The sequence below is a fragment of the Neolamprologus brichardi genome, chromosome 10 (assembly GCF_056152115.1).
Source record: "Neolamprologus brichardi isolate AB-2024 chromosome 10, ASM5615211v1, whole genome shotgun sequence".
Classification (NCBI taxonomy): domain Eukaryota; kingdom Metazoa; phylum Chordata; class Actinopteri; order Cichliformes; family Cichlidae; genus Neolamprologus; species Neolamprologus brichardi.
The window spans coordinates 10,071,027-10,079,150 of record NC_142113.1 but is presented as its reverse complement, the minus strand read 5'-3'; positions in this window follow the sequence as shown (position 1 = coordinate 10,079,150).

Genomic DNA, 8,124 nt, shown 5'->3' with positions numbered 1-8,124 from the left:
TGCACAGAAGGAAAACACTCATGACACAATCGCCACCACCTGTGGCTCACCTGCCTTCCGGTACCACCCCACTGAGCTCACCGCTCCACCCCTCCCCTGCAGCTACGCCAGGGACCACACCTCCGCCACAAGCATCTTCTTGGAACTGAATGTAAGGATCCTATTAGGAAGGATCCCAGATGAAATCTAAATACACTCTGATAGAAGAGGTCTCATACAGTAGCTGAGAGATGACTGTCCATCCCCCACCATGGCCTGCATCACTGCAGTTCTAATCTCAGTTATTCTCTGATGGGATATTAATGCTCCTGAGTAGCTCTTCTACCCATTTATATAAGCAACACCCCTAACATTTGATGCTGTAAAGCAACGAAACATAACCATTTTTACAAAATTAAATTATTTAAGTCTGGAACAGTTAATCTTTGATCATTGCTAGCAATAAAGCAATATCATGGATGTCTGTAATTAATTATTATATTCCATATTCTATAATATTACAATACTACAATACTAACTGTACAAAACAATACTTTTAACCAATATGAGTTGAGATAAATTCAAATATGTTGCTCCCGTATAAGTCATGTAATAGAAACACGAGTATAAAGTTTGGTATAAATTACTCAGTAAAAGTTCACAGGATGTCAATACCTTAAGATACTTTAGTGGGTAAGCCTAGAGAGAGATTAGCAAATTAAGCCGTTAGGAGCAGGCACGATCCGTTTTGCGTAACTAATTTTAAATCCCGGTAGCACTGCAACCATGTAAGCTAGCGCAATAATTTTTTTTGCATATGAAACCGGAGGAGTTGTACTTACATCTTATGCCATCAGCTTGTCCTAGGTCACGGTTTCCTTCCACATACAGCTTTGCAAAAATTGCATAAAAAGCGCTTGCAGCAACAAAAACATAATATTCCAGAAACACGATTTGCCGATCCGATCAGCTGTTCGTAACACTCCCTACGTCCATCAGCGTGAACTATCGCATATCCGCAATGACCTGCCCGAAGCCGGAAGTGGCGTCACTTTCGCGGAAATATAGTTTTTTACCATCAGGGCCTTATGATACTATACTGGTGTTTTTAAAAGTTATGTTTGACTTTATGACTTTCTGTGTCGTTTCTGAGATGCTTAGAAGTCAAATTGCACTGCTGGAAAAATTTTTTTTTTTTTTTTTGCAAATTTGCATTATGATACTTATTTTCGTTTTTCCTGCAGTATATAAAAATTGGTGAATTTCAAAAATAAAACTATGAAGACACTCAAAATAAATTTCCTGTGGTGGGAAACTATTTTGTGCAACTTTTTTGTATTTACAGTTTTGAGGGATAAGCCTCTCAAATTTCTCTAACTAGAAATATATGTTAAAGAAACCAAAATGATTTTAAATTTTTTGTAGTTTATTGCACTTTTTTGCAATTTATGTAATTACTATGCTCTTAATGCATACTATAATGGTTGTATTGGTGTACAGCAACTTGAAATGCTCCCAAAAATGGCTCTACAGCATGTAAAAATATAATATAAGCTCTGGCGGACTTGGTTCTATGGTAGGTCTTAAAGGGTTAAATTGAAATTCAAGGAAATGTAAGGACAAGCGTTTGACTCGGCTCACCCACTTAGTCACTTAGTCACATCTGATCGACCCTCCCCAAATGCTCACACTGGTTCAGTTTTCTCACCCATAGGCGCATGCAGTTCCAGACTTTTCTGGCTCACTATAATCCCTTCCTATTGCACAGATGGTAACTTTATGCTATTACATAAATACACACAGCAGCACGCAAACAAGGCAATATGTAAAGGAGCATATAGATTTCTTTTTTCTTCAACTGTTATTTTGACTTCCATGCTACTAGCAGGGTTTTATTCTAACATATATCCAGGCCAGATCTGGGAGGGGTAAGCCAGAATTTTCTCGTCACCCACCATGGGGTGAATCCAGTTTTGTTAACTGGATTAAAAACAGGCCAACTTTACGGATTTAAATCAGCTTTGAGCAGATAGCACAAAAGGTTCTGTATACGTGGCCTGCTTGTGAAACAAAAGTTTGCCTTAGCAATATTTCTTATATTCAGTAGAGGAGAAATAGAATTATAATTCATAAACAAATTCAGAAATGAACAAATACAAAAGAGAAGCTCAGACTAAATTTTCCTATATTGGCTCCATTTAACCGACCTGGCTAAACTGGAGACAATCACTGGGGTCATAGTGGAGATTTTCATGCCCCTGTGCCCCTGCTTGGACCAATGCCATCAGCTCATCTACTAATATGGCTAGGGCAGACAGACAACCTTAGCCTGAGTTACACGCTCCCAGATAAACAATAGAAATTTAACATTTAGTAGGGTAGCTATGAGAGGTGTGAATAATGTCTCCTACATGGTACTAGAACTTTAGTGCAGTAAAAATATTGATAAAGGACAAAGCATGCATTAATAAATATGTCTATAATCTACCAATTACTTAATATTATGCCTAATATTTTATACACACATACACTTTGTTCCAGTCTATGACTTAAATGAGGTCATAATCATTTCACTTTTTGTTATGATAAATTGCCATGGTAAACTTGGTAGAGTGCAGAGTATTTTTGCCATGTAAAAATAGTCTGGATGGCATTACCGTGGCCTCCAGTAACACTGTGAGGAACCTTTTTGACCAGGATATGTCCTTCAATGCACCTATTAAACAAATACGAACGACTGCTTTCTTCCATTGCACGATATTTGCCCTGTATTGGCTTCCCTTCATTGGATCCATGTTAAATCCAGAATTGAATTCAAAATCCCGCTCCTCACATACAAGGTGTTAAATAATCAGGCCCCATCTTATCCTAATGACCTTGTAGTACCATATCAACCCATTAGAGCACATCGCTCTCATACTGCAGGCTTACTTGTTGTTCCTAGAGTATTTAAAAGTAGAATGGGAGGCAGAGCCTTCAGTTTTCAGGCCCCTCTTCTATGGAACCAGCTTCCAGTTTGGATTCGGGAGACAGACACTATCTCTACTTTTAAGATTAGGCTTAAAACTTTCCTTTTCGCTAAAGCATTTAGTTAGGGCTGGATCAGGTGACCCTGAATCCTCCCTTAGTTATGCTGCAATAGGTGTAGGCTGCTGAGGGACTCCCATGATGCATTGAGTTTTTCCTTTTTAGTCACCTTTTTGACTCACTGTGTGTTAATAGATCTCTCTGCATTAAATCGTACTTGTTATTAATCTCTGTTTCTCTTCCACAGCATGTCTTCTATCCTGTCTTCCTTCTCTCACCCCAACCGGTCAATAATAAGGTCTGACAGAAAATCCCTCACAAAGGTAGAAAAAAGACCCCCACGAATTCCTCACGACCCTAATCTTTTCCTCCTGTTTGGTAGCAGAATGCTGATCCAAAAACATTTATGAAAGGCTTAAGAATAACCAAATATTACTTGGACCTCCAACTTAAAACAGAAAATAATGGAACTAATGACATAAATAGAACTATAGAGCTGGTATTTGCATTCAGTGCACCCTTTCCTCATTTCATTTAGCAATTTTACATATTCCTATTTCTGTCAGAAGTAAATATTCTGTAGATCAGGGGTTGACGAGGACCGAGACAACCCTGAATGCAAGTCTAACACCATCTATTAATAAGTCATTACATTTGTTATGCTGTTTAACCAGTTTCTTTTTTATATGCACTGCTTTGAGGTAATGCCATAGAGATATTACCTGTTGAAATCAGTGTCATCCGACGCTCTCTTACACTCTTAACACACCTGTAACTCACCCAGAGTCTATCATGGGCTCATGTATGCAGATGTTGTCTGCCTAGCTAAGAAGGCATCACAAACAGGCATCACAAAAGCAGTGATTACGAGGCAGTCTTGTAGCATTAGCCTCCATTCTGCTTCTACCTGTTTCCACAGTAGAATCTGTACATTTTACTGTGAAGTGCGCTTTGGACTGAATTTCACCAACTTTACTGTCAAGCTTTTTTGTCTTTAACACGTGTGTGTTCCCATTAGAGATTTGTGTTAATATATTTGACTTTCCTTTGGTTGTAATGTTAATTGACATTATATGACAGTGCATCTCAGGCCGTGTTGCAATTACCTCAAAAATAACGTAACAAATTACTTTCTACAGGGAGTAAATAAGTAATTTAACACAATACTTACAAAAAAGCGAGGATTTTGTGTAATACATTATTAGTAAAAACACTGATGCTGTTTCTAAGTGAGTTATTTCATCCAGTCTTACACATGATTGTAGGTGTACCAACCCACCAGTTCCCACTTTCACTCATGCTGTCACTTATATACTGTATACTAGTATACTATAAACCAGCATTTATTAACCTGGAAAGTAGACCATAGAGTTAGTCTAATAATCTTGGGAAGTGTCTGGACTTCTTTAAGAGCTACCCAATTGTTGATATATAAATGATGATCATAAAACTGACCAAAAATGCATATCTGGTCACGGTAAGGGTTTGAACCTCTTCGTTGCGAGTTTTTGCACGTCTGCAGTTTTTTTTTTAGCTAACACTTCCTTTGTCAAATTGTTGTATTTGTACAAATTCTGTCAACGCAGGCTCTGTAAGTCACTAATAACGTCTAAATGTACAACAATTAAATGCATCAATATTGCCAAATGTACAGAACAATCAGAGGCTGCAACACTGTAGCTATTCTATGCACTTGGGTACCGCACAGCATTGTCATGTAATATTGAGTACCGTTGCGACCTCTTGTCCTGTCAGGTTCCATCTACCTCTGTCATAAGCACATAGGGAAGCTTATGTAGCTATGAAAGTTCCCTGCTTTAGAGACAAAACAACACAACAACAAAAATAATCAAATTTAAAGAACACACACGGAGAAACAGTTGAAAATATTTTACACAGATCACACTAAGAGTTCTAAAAGAACTGGAAGATAAGGTTTGACCAACCTGAAGCAGAATAGAGATAAGTTAAAATACAGCTCTAGCCTTCTGCTGTCTTCCTCTTATGGGATTTGTGACACTTACGGATCCCAGAAAATGCACAAGAGTGGCAGGCTTGACGAGATGAGGGGTTAATGATTTAACAACCAAGTTAACACAGCAAGGCAATACGAAAGCTCCAGAATGCAAAAAGGACCAGCCCTTTGTAACTTGTGTCTCTGCTCAAATATGACCTGTTTTTGACTATACAACCCTGAAGTATCATTATCATAAGTTATATTTTTATCTAAGATGAGAATTCGAGTGTAGTTTGTTTCACTCTGGAAATGCACTGCCCTCCAATTTTCAGAGTTGTGACAGTAAAACAGTGGTTTCTCAATTAAAAACCAGTTACTTCGGTGCCATAGAAAGGTCATCAATGGGCCAATCACTGCTGTGTGTTAGATTTACACTGTCAAGCTGTGCAGCCGGATAAGGGTTATTTTAAGTGGCCAGTGCTCTCTTGTTTTTGACACACCTAAGACATGTTTACTAGGGGTGCAACGATACACAAAATTCATGGTTCGGTTCGGTTTGATACTTTAGTGTCACGGTTCGATATTTTTTTGATACAAAAAAATGTTTCATGCCTTTTTAATTTGTCATTTATTAAAATTATAAATATATATTTTAACTCAAAAGTACAGTTTTTAAATTTAATGTTGCTGAAACAACAAAATAATAAAATATATATATATATGATCGAGGAATCACTCATCTTTGGAAAAGAGAGTTTATTACAGAGAAATGGCTCTTTCCAAAATAAAAGGTATACTATACGCTTCTTCTGGGCTATATTCTCAGCAGCATATTAAACATATTAGGTCCCCATAAGGAGAATCACGTGCTAACAGCTGTCTAAATGACTCGGGTAAAGTTTGTAGCATGCCTGCTTGTTGTTTTTGTCTGCTTCCACTTGTCTTTGCACTAGGATGATGTTGGCGTAAATGTGCAGTCATATTTGTTGTGTTCCCACTAGTGCTGTCAGCGTTAATCTGAAATGACGTTAATGCCACAACGAGCTAACTATGCTAACGCACTAGTTCCCACCCATGTAATTGAGCATTGCATGGCACATCCGACATACTGTTTTACTTTTGTCCATGACGCGCTTACCTTCAGGGTCATACATCACATGAAAACCAAAATAGTTCCAAACGTCAAATCTGAAATAGGGTGGGGGAGGTTCAATTTGCCATGTTGCAACAAGAGCTTAACTTCTGTCTCGCTAGCTTGCCCTGCGCTCAGTGGGATCTGCGTTCGACTACTCCGCCTAGGCTGCACTGTCGAGCGCAGATCCCACTGAGCGCTCAACACAGACAGCATCGTCAGAAGAAAAGTTGATCAAATAAATTAAAAATTTTGTATTGTTGATACATATGCCTACCGAACCGAAAGCACTGTATCGAACGGTTCAATATCGATACGAATATTGTTGCACCCCTAATGTTTACCCATCAGTAAAGGGAGGACCATGCTTAACCTTAACACACAATAGCTGCATGGACACTGATGCAACATTATGCAATGAAATGTTATACAGTCCTATGAAAAACAAAGCACACTCTTAAGGCTTCAATAGAAATTAAGTAGGTAAGTAGCAACCAGGTGCTGCTAATCACTTGATTGTGTGAGCACCTCCATAAAGCAGATGTTTTGTCAATTTGCTGGTCTAGAACTCCAAAGAACAACTAAGAGCTACATCTGAAATTCTACGGGCCTCAGTTAAATGTTAATGATAGAAACAGTGCAATTAGAAAAAAGACTGAACATGTACGGCTTATTTGGAAGGGCTGCCAGAAGAAAACATCTTCTTTCCAAATAGGACATAGCAGCTGGGCTTTATAATAATTTGTCGCCACAAAATAGAAAAGAGCACTTGATACATGTCCCGTTGAAGAGTTAAATGTCCCAGCCAGTTATGTTATATTATGCAAAATAGAACATTTACAATTTTTGTCTTCTTGAGAAGGTTGAGATATGCTAAACTATACAAGAACTGGACAGAAAAAGGGGCATTGGTGACAAATCCTAACTTTTAATTTTTGGTTCAAATTCTCATCAGTAGTCAATCAATAGTTTGAAACACACCATCAATGAGAAAGATATCCAGATAGAAAAACATGCAATGGAAGGCTATCAGTAATGGATTTGGCCTCCCAAGAGACTGGACCTCAACATTATTGAAGTAGTATGGTATCATCTTGACAGAGAACAGAACAAAAGGCAGGCAGCATCCAAAATACAGCTCTACATGCCCTTTAAAGGCAATTCAATTCCAGACTAAAACAAAGTGGACAGTTTAGAGTAATATAAAACTAGTGGTGTCTTTGATGTAACACCAAAGTGAGAAAGCCAAGTCATAAATGCTATAACTGAAATTCTCAAGATTAAAAATAGTCCACTGTAGTAGTAATTTGCTAGTTAGGCTGAAAGTCTCTCTGAAAGCCCCCTAAATGAATTTGTAGGAAAGCAGAGCTTACTGCTAATCAAGTCTAAATAAACAAAAATGGTGTGACAGTGCCTCAACAGGGAATCAATTCTGCTAGGAATTCTAACATAAGAAGTCTTCCTGCTATGTCACTCATTTAATTTGTGTAGAAAGTAAAATTAATTCTTAATTCTATTGAATGAACAAGCTTTTTATAGTGCCCATTAGAAATTTCGCAGCTACTGCCACTTTGATGTAGAGGTTCGTGAGACTAAAATAGTTGTCTGTTAGCATATGTCTGTTAGGCTTTAATTAAATTTGGGGGCAAAACATTTATAGCCTCTACAGCAAAAACAATAACTTGGCCTCTCTTTATACCTGTTTGTGTGTCTAATTTAAGATCATTGGATTAAGTTGGAATCTCAGATGCTCAAAGTCTGTGCTTGAAGCACCCCTGTAAATGGGTTAATGTAACCTAAAATTAATTACTCCGGCATTAGGTTTACAAAGTGTCTGTGTCAGAAGTAAGTGGGTATATTCACAAGTCATTCACATTATATGTCACACAAATCCTATGTTACATAAACCATATCAATAACCAGTGGGACTTGATTTCTATTTTCAGCCTGATTAAGATGGATTTTGGTATGACGGTAGATTTCGGGAAGAGCCTTCATCCCACATAAAAAGAGGAATCATCAGATTTTT